The sequence below is a fragment of the Neolamprologus multifasciatus genome, chromosome 18 (genome assembly GCF_963576455.1).
Source record: "Neolamprologus multifasciatus chromosome 18, fNeoMul1.2, whole genome shotgun sequence".
Classification (NCBI taxonomy): Eukaryota; Metazoa; Chordata; class Actinopteri; order Cichliformes; family Cichlidae; genus Neolamprologus; species Neolamprologus multifasciatus.
Genome location: NC_140456.1, coordinates 1,053,537 through 1,063,165, shown reverse-complemented (window position 1 = coordinate 1,063,165; position 9,629 = coordinate 1,053,537). Strand labels below are relative to the sequence as shown.

The window sequence follows — 9,629 nt, the reverse complement described above, 5'->3', positions numbered from 1 at the left end:
CAGCATGTGGTCTGGTACGTGGTCAATGAACCTGATGGAGGAAATTAGAGATGACCCGGAGCCTGCGATCAGAACCAGGTCCTGCATTTTTAGCTTCTGAGCTTGATACAAGCTGCAGAAATTAACAGCTGGTCTTCTTTCTTTTAAATTCTTTTAACAAACAAACATTTGTGTTAGTTGAAATTTGGCGGCTCAAACTGGTGCTGCTTGAAAGCTAACTCCTGGTCTGGTTTATGTCCTGAGTCTAACACACTGATCATGAGGAAGTTTTGGATTTTTAATGAAGGGTTTTCCCCTGACGCTGCTTCTTCAGGAAATCATCTAATCTAGACTTATTATCTGTCCTAATGCAACATTTACAGGTTTGACACAGCATTGCTGAGCAGCCTCATTCTTCTGCTGTGAGTCAAAAAGAAAATGATCTATTAGTTCAAACTTTGACACTGGCAGTCCCATGAAGACAGTGAAGCAGGACACAAACAGCCTGAAACTGTGACCTATTCCAGTATTTCAGTGTTCCTTCCAACTAATGTTAGATACACTGTAAAAAGCACAAAACTTCCATCCAACAATCAAACACAAGCCCAGGTTTGGTGCAAAAGTGCAAACAGCCAGAACCCGTTCCAGGGAAACAACTCTCTTGTCCACCAGGAAAAATCCCAACATAAAGGCATCAAGCTGGGGGAAACAGATGTATCCACCCTTGGGTTATCACCAGGGCCTCCAACTTTGGCTGCCACCGAACCCACACTCTCTGTGGAGCCCCTCCCCTGGGCCTGGTCCAGCTTAGAGCCTCAGAAAGCCCATCCCACGTACCAGGACATGGACCACTGGTCAATGCAGCATGGATGTCTTCTGATTCATTCTTAGTCTTACCCCTCACTCAGGACCAGTGTGTATATAGGGACCCTACCAGGGGCAAATTACCATTGAAAACAGAGCTCCTGGTATCATTTGGCACCATATCCCTCCACCATGATAAGGTGAAGATTCGTGGAGGAACATTGCATCAAGTAGTTCCTGAATTATCTCTAAACATGTCCATGAGTTAATCAGTGAAGAAGCAAACGTATCACCTGTGTAAAGCAAAGTGAGCCTCATTCCTGTGTTTGTTCTGGCATATTGTGAAACCAGTTCGGTGAGTTTCTTTTCAGGAAACTGGAAACAGCCAAAGCAAAACCAGTTTGGTCCAAAGAATTCAGCCTTCACGTTATCATCAAGAGGAACAATTCTAACTAGATTCCAGCTTCGTATAAAAGAGCATCCAGTCAGTCAGTCAGTCAGCAGGTGTTTCCAGTTCAGGTACAGTTGAGTCCTTCTTTTCTGAGCAGTCTGAGCTCTTTAATCAGAGGACAACCAGGACTCAGCATCTCTGCTGTAAGTCTCTGATTCTTCATTTCTCATTTGTCTTAGCAGCAGCAGTAGATGTTGTTTCTGTTTTACTTTGAAGGTTTTTCTTTCATCTGTCACATCAGAGATGGAGAATGTTGCAAAGAAAGAAGACATGAGAGGAAAATGATTACTTTGTTTTCATACTGTGAAACATCTTGGGACAGAAATTAAATTATTCAGATTTTATGTTGGTGAAAGTGTTAAGTCTGCAGTACTGTGGTAAAGCTGAGAGGAGTAAACTCGGACTGGTGAAGAGTAGCTGTGCTGTTTGCATATATTTAATCAGAGATCGTTTAACTGTAAGGTGCTGTTTGAGTCAATTCACCAAATTCTAGGTTTTTCGGTTGTTCGTAGTGGCTAGAAGCTGGAAATATGTAACATCTGAATTCGGTCGGCTAAATCCACAAAGAGCAGCTTCAGCTGATCACAACCTGGATACAAAGAAAAACTGAGTGGAGCTTCCAGTACAGTGTCTCTTTTCCAAGTCCCCCACCTGCCCCACTGCGCCTGGGCTCAGAGTTTCCACACCTGCCAAATCTCACTCTGATGCCTGATTAGGATCCCGTGTATCTACATTCAATAGTCTTCAGGTTTATTAGGCTCAAGTCTTATCATCTATTAATCAGTATCAGCAACACATTTTCTCATTAATAATTTTTTTTAAAGATCAGTCCTGAATAATCCACAAGAAGCAGAGCTGATGTGACACATTCTGTTCCTCCAGCTCAAAATGTCCTCTGATTTCTTTCTAGGTCAAAGATGGAGACGTGGACAGACAGTCAGGGTAAAAAAGTATGTGACTGTATAATTCATATTAGATATGTTGAATGTTTGATCTTAGCCTCTTGTAGTAACTTCCAAACCAATAATAATTTGTCTCTCAGATTTATCCAGTGACTCAACGATCACAGACAAATCGCATCGCCCTGCTGATCAATATTGAAACGTTTAATACAAGTTTATACAAATGTAGAGCTGCGAAAGATGAGAAAGTCATGCAAAATCTACTTCAAACTCTTGGATATGAGGTAGTGAGATGTGGGGACATTACTGCAAAGGTAACTTTTAAAAGCAGAAAATATTTCTTCACTTGCACCCAGTTTTACAAACTGGTTAAACGATCCAGTGACTGATTTCTTCTCACAGATGATCGATAAACCTCTGAAAGAATTTTCTGAACACCCAAAACTGGCCCTCACAGACAGTGTGTTTGTGACTTTGTTGTGTTATGGAGGCACAGGAAGTGAGGAGTTTGAAATTGACCAAATCTTTCAGCACTTAAACACAAAGAACTGTCCTGCACTGAAGGACAAACCAAAGATCATCATTATTCACGCCTGCAGAGGAGGTGATTCTCATCTGTCCTCACACACCCAGCAAACAGCATGAATGAATCTTGAATGAATTTACTGTTAATATTTGTTCATTTGAAAAGGTAAAAGATCAAGATTCAGTAAGTCTGTGTGTTTGTTTCAGTGGGGGAGGAATCGGCGGATTTACTTGATAGAAAACCATTTGTGCCGACAGACGACATCGAATCTCTGTCAGTGAACTCTGTCAAAGGTCCTCGGACACACAATGAAAAGGATTTCATCATTTTTCATTCCAGCACCACTTGTAAGTGCACCACCTTCCAATAAGTAACATTTATAACAATCAAACACCGCCTGACTACAGATATGATCTGGTTCTGTTTGCTTGCAGACACAGGTTCATACACTCATGAAACATACGGTTCTGCCTTTATCCAACACATCTTTGAGGCTGTCAAAAAGCACTGCCTTAGAGATGACATTGAGGAAATATTCAGAACGGTAAGTTTGGCAAGTGGAATATATGGAAAACACAAATACATACTACAAGAGGCTATCTATCTATCTATCTATCTATCTATTAGGGGTGCAACGATACACAAAATTCACGGTTCGATATTTTTTCGATACAAAAAAAATGTTCATGCCTTTTTAATTTGTCATTTATTAAAATTATAAATATATATTTTAACCCAAAAGTACAGTTTTTAAATTTAATGTTGCTGAAACAACAAAGTAATAAAAAAATTAATCTGATGAAATGTCTCTTTCCAAAATAAAAGCTCTACTATACGCTTCTTCTGGGCTATATTCTCAGCAGCATATTAAACATATCAGGTCCCCATAAGGAGAATCATGTGCTAACGGCTGTCTAAATGACTCGGGTAAAGTTTGTAGCATGCGTGCTTGTTGTTTTTGTCTGCTTCCACTTGTCTTTGCACTAGGATGATGTCGGAGTAAATGTGCAGTCATATTCGTTGTGTTCCCACTAGTGCTGTCAGCGTTAATCTCGTTGAAATAACATTAACGCCATAACGCTGCAAATCTCCGTTAACGAGCTACCACGGATCGCCCCGTGCGTGGGGTTGGACAGCCAACACGTTAACGAGCTAACTGCGCTAACGCACTAGTTCCCACCCATGTAATTGAGCATTGCGGCACATCCAACATACTGTTTTACTTTAGTCCATGACGCGCTTACCTTCAGGGTCATACGTCACATGAAGACCAAAATAGTTCCAAACGACAGATCTGAATGAGGGTGGGGGAGGTTCAATTTGTTGCAACGAGCTTAGCTTCTGTCTCGCTAGCTTGCCCTGCGCTCAGTGAATCTGCGTTCGACTACTCCGCCTAGGCTGCACTGTCGAGCGCAGATCCACTGAGCGCTCAACACAGACAGCACCGTCAGAAGGAAAGTTGATAAAATAAATTAAAAATGTTGTATTGTTCGATACATATGTGTACCGAACCGAAAGCACTGTATCGAACGGTTCGATATCGATACGAGTATCGTTGCACCCCTAATATCTATCTATCTATCTATCTATCTATCTATCTATCTATGTGTGTGTGTGTGTGTGTGTGTGTGTGTGTGTGTGAAAGCATTACAGGCACTCCTTTAGCCTGTAATGCTTTCAATAAATTCTAACCAACAGGTCATGCAAAGCTTTGAAGAATTCCCATCTGAACAGATGCCAACCAAAGAGAGAGACACTCTGACAAAGCGCTTCTACATGTTTCAAAGTTAGTGTTGCAGATTTTTGATGTGACTTTAAGATATTGTGTTGTTTTGGGATGACAGGACACATGAGACTGCATGAAATGTTCAGTGTGGTTTTTTCACATCGATGAGCGACTGATGGAACTAAAAAGTAATGATGATGATGATGATGAACAAAACAGAAAGTATCCCACAACATTAATTTCCCAGTGGACAGTTCTGTGTGGCATCAGTCCATATGAGAGACCTCCATGATCCCACAGGGCAGGAAGCCGGTGCATGGCTCACAGTGTTTCATTGTGTTTGTGTTTTCTATCCAGCTATGCTTTTACTGCATTGTCAGTGTGTTTGGGGCTATTGTCATGCTGAAAAATGAAACCATTGACAACCGGAAGCTTTCCTGATGCTACTTTAAGGTGGCTGAAAAATCTGATGGAACTTTTCTGAGTTCACAGTTCACCTGATCAACACACCAGCTGTCAACAACTGTACCATCCATGCTCCAATTATGTTGAGTCTTCCCAGGCACCTCAACCCCTACTCACATCTCGCGTCCGGTGATCTCAATGGGTCACATGATAGAGTGAGGCAAGGTTTCCCCATAGTTTCATCCAAAACCTCTGCTGATAATGACCCACACCTTTTTTTATAACTTGGATCTTGTGATGAGGCACATGATCAATAGTGTGCTAATGATCCTCTTAAGTGGAGAACTCCCACTAGAGTTTAAATACCAAAGGAGAAACCTCTTCAAAAAACTTAATGAGGTCCAGTCGCCGTCTTCCAAAGCAGCTTAGATTGAATAAACGGTAAATGGACTGGTTCTTATTCAACTCAACACAACGTGCTTTATGCAACTTGCCTCATTCACCTATTCTATATAAGAGCTTTCTATCTAACATGCACACATATTTATATTCTGATGGATGCGTTGAATCCATCAATCTTCTTCAGTAGTTTAAGAATATAATTACTAAAAATGACCATGACAAGCAGAGGACGAATGTCAGCACATCAAAGTCTCTTGGTGGCTTTACTGCTTTCACTCAGCTGATATATGAGGAAAAAACACTTTGAGTTCCTACTTTTGTTCTATTTCATTCAAAAACACAAAACATGTAGGTGTTGTGAAAATTTTAATATTTGATTTTAAAAGAGCAATTCTGATTCAAGATGCACCTGAAGAAGTGAAGCAGTGGTCTGCAGGAAAGGAGTCTCTAAACAGGTATGAACAGATCCCTTCACTCAGCCTGTTTGTTTTATGCAGATGTAAGAGTTACATGAAGTCTTCCCTCTGTCACAGTATGAGTGATGCAATGTCCATGTTAGCATGTTCGCAACGACTGTGCTGGTTTGACCCCTCCTCTCCCTGCAGGGTGGAGCCTGATGGCGTCCGACGGGTGCGCTCGGATCTGAAGAAGTGTAAGTTTGATTTATGATGATTCTTGGAAACAAAACCATCTTTAAACTACTGTGTCGCTCATTTATATCTCTGATATCAGGAGTCACCATCAAAGAGCCGATCAATGAATAGATGATCGATCAATAACTGCAGCTGGATTTATTTGTTCTCTCTATCAGATTCCTATCAGCTCACAATCGACCCAAACACAGTGTACAAATGGATCCACCTGTCTGACAGCAACAGAAAGCTGATGCGTTTGAATGCACAGCAGCCGTATCCTGATCATCCAGAGAGATTTGACCGCCCTCAGCTGCTGTGCACAGACGGGCTGACTGGTCATTGTTACTGGGAGGTGGAGTGGAGTGGATATGTTTCTATAGCAGTGAGCTACAAAGGAATCAAACGGAGAGGACACAGTGATGACTGCTTGTTTGGACTGAACAGTCAGTCCTGGAGTCTGGACTGCTCTTACTCTTACTCTGTCTTGCATGATAACACAGAAACCTTCATCCCCAAAGACGTTATCTCTAACAGAGTAGCAGTGTATGTGGACCATCCTGCTGGCACTCTGTCCTTCTACAATATCTTCTTGGACTCTCTGATCCACCTCCACACCTTCAGCACCACATTCACTGAACCTCTGTATCCTGGATTTGGAGTCTGGTCTCATAATTCTTCAGTGAGAATAATGAAGCCAGTCCATGTGCACTGCTATCCTCCAACAGAGTAGCAGTGTATGTGGACCGTCCTGCTGGCACAGCTTTTCCTCTGACACTGCAAACAACCTCTATCCTGGATTTGAAGCTTGGTTTCATAATTCTTCAGTGAGTCTGTGCTTAGTTCAGTATAAAACTCTGAAAAGCTCTGCTAAATAGACCTTTCAGTCTGCATCTTGCACTCAAAAACACTTTCAGATTCATGGATTCAATGATTTAATGTTTTAAACTCCTCTAAATGATTCCTTCTTAATTTCAATCCGTTGAAGATTGAAGCTTCCAGCAACCGTAGAGTGTGAGCCAGGGTACAACCTGGACAGGTCACAAATCTGGGACAGGGCTGACATTAACTTTATTCCACTAACTGCATGTCTTTGGACTGTGAGAGGAAGCTGGAGCACCCAGAGACAATCCAAACAAACAATGTGAGAACATACAAACTCCACACATGAAGGTGAAGTTGAACTCAGGACCAAAGATCTTCTGACATGGGTCTGTAAAATATTTTGCACTGCTGATCAGAAAGAGAAATTCCTGCTTGAACAATGTTCTTTGTGTGATAAAGACTAAATATATATTGATATTCAATTTTCTTTACTGATGTGCTTTGTGTGAAGTGTATTTCTTCTGGTTCGAGTATTTTAAAATTACTGATACAAAAACCACGTTTTTCCTCACCTGGAGCCTTTCAACGAGAGCTTTAGATGAGAAATTCATCATGATGTTTATTTTATTTACACAGCACCAAATCACAACAACAGTCGCTTCAAGGTGCTTTATATTGTAAGGTCGACCCTACAATAATACATACAGAGAGAAACCCAACAATCATATGAAGTCCAGATATGTAATAGTCATTAACATGATCAGACCCACGAGTGGTTTTAATCTCAGGACGTTTATACAACAACTTGTAGCACCAACTTTAGTTAAATGAGACTGCACAGCATGAAATGCAGACTACAGAATTTCATTTCACTTTAATAATACTGAATGAGAAGAACAGCAGCTAACTAAGTCGTCTACATAAACCTGGAACAGTGTTTATTGATAGGCTGCTGACACTGTGCTGGTTGCCTGGGATCAGGAAACTCTCAGGGTTTGCCTGCTCTCGCTGTGCCTAACTGAGCTAGTCTGGGTAAACGTAGGCACAAGATTCACTGACTTAATCTGCTGTCCTTGGGGCACCCAGGCAAGGAGGCAGGACTGAGCCACGGGGAGAACCGGTGACAAGAACACGCTTCCTCTTGGAAGAGGGAGCATGGCTCCTCATCCTCCGACCACAACCACACCAATGATGAAGCTGGTTTATTCATGGAACTGTCTGCCGAATAACAGGAGCTCTTACAAGCTGGGCACCAGCGTCAAAGCTTGAATGCTGGGTGGCAGCGGTGATGGTGTTGACCTGGTGACGGGTGCAATAAGACTGCTGATTAAGAAGGCAGCAACAGAAAATTCATCTCCAGTCAACCAGGGAACACATGATGGTAGGTCAACATAGACGGACACAGACACTGAGGAATAAACAGCACTATTTAAACACCGAGGGTTAGAGGTATTAGGAGAAACAAGAGTGTAACAAGACGCAGGATCATCAAAAGCAATGAGACAGAAGGTAAAACTAGACAAGCAACTGTCAGGACGTCAGAACCTTTAACTAGGGGAGTTGACACAAGAGGATAAGAACAAATTAAACTCTGAACCAGGTGAACAAAATTACTGCAAATACTTTGTGTTACAAATATTTTTTCAGAGTCACCTATTTTAATGCAGCCCTTCACACTGACAGTGTAATTTCACAGGATTAACTAATTTATTTGGATTTCGTATTTTTCAAATTTCATGATTTTTGCTGTAGGTTAACAGATCGGACCATTCAGACCACTGCAGGACGCAACAATCAATCAACTCTACTTTCTCCTGAGATGAAGCCAAAATGTTCGTTTCTTTCTTTCCGTGTTCAGAAGCATCTGGACCTGCTCATCATCACTCATGTCCACTTCTTACACTTACAGTGCATTTTTGAGGAACACCTTTACTGTGTATATATCACGGTTATTATAGTGAACTAATATAATCTGCATGTGAAAAGCATTTTGGTTAACTAAAACAAAAATAAAAACTAGACCTGAAATTATTTTGTGAACTTGGAAAAAAGAGAAGAAAGATTAACGGTGGAAATCCCCGTAATTTAAATATTTGTGAATTTGATCAAAACGTTCAAAATGTGCTTTATGAGGCTTTATGTGACGTTTGCCATCCAGGCAATAATAATTAATAAAGACTAAAACAGACAATGACAGTTAAAAATAAATATTTTTAAACATTGAAAACTAAACTGAAATGATTAAACTCAATCTAAAAACTTATTAAACCTACATAAGTTTTTAGATTGTCTTACCACCAGAAATGGGCAGTAACGCGTTACTGTAATCCGATTACTTTTTTCAAGTAACGAGTAAAGTAAGGGATTACTATTGCAAAAACGGTAATTAGATTACCGTTACTTTCCCGTAGGAACGCTGCGTTACTGCGTTACTAAAACCGTGATTTTCTTGCGAGAATGTCTCATGACAGTGACGTAAGCGAGTGCGACGTTCGTGAAAACAGCTGTGTGCAGATCAACAATGGATCATATATCGAGTGCAGAGAGAGTATGAGCGTGCAGCGTTTAAAGCGTGGAAGTACTGACCTTACTTTGAGTTTGATTCCATAAAAAGTGACAAAAACATTAGTGTCCGTTGTGCGTGGGAAGAAAACTTCTTTTTACAGCGAAAAACCCCTAAACTTCCAAACAAGCACCGAGTAGCTACGACGTAATGGGAAACTCACAGAGAAACTCGCGGATTCTTCCACTGACCGCTGCACACCTGCACCAGGGTAACCCTCCGCCTACCCCACTCCTGCTTTACAGGTGAAAATAGAGCAACAGGACCGCTAGTCTTTGACTTTATTTATTTTCTGCTGTGTTTTACTTGCATCTATTTGAAAGACTGAGTGTAAACACACAAAAATATTTTATTTTATGTGCTGGAATGTGCAGAAAATAGGTTTAAATGTTAAACTAATTTCTTCCAGTCAGA

The 9,629-nt window shown here is 41.0% G+C and overlaps 1 pseudogene across 1 annotated transcript; it reads left to right on the top strand.

Annotated features, from left to right (window-relative positions):
• The first annotated feature begins 1,281 nt into the window (after positions 1-1,281).
• LOC146496905 (caspase-1-like) lies at positions 1,282-7,105 on the top strand (annotated as a pseudogene). The gene is made up of 9 exons (XR_014870658.1): positions 1,282-2,184; positions 2,277-2,450; positions 2,539-2,740; positions 2,869-3,009; positions 3,097-3,206; positions 4,361-4,454; positions 5,599-5,667; positions 5,800-5,847; positions 6,007-7,105. The product of XR_014870658.1 is annotated as a caspase-1-like (transcript).
• The last annotated feature ends 2,524 nt before the right edge of the window (positions 7,106-9,629 follow it).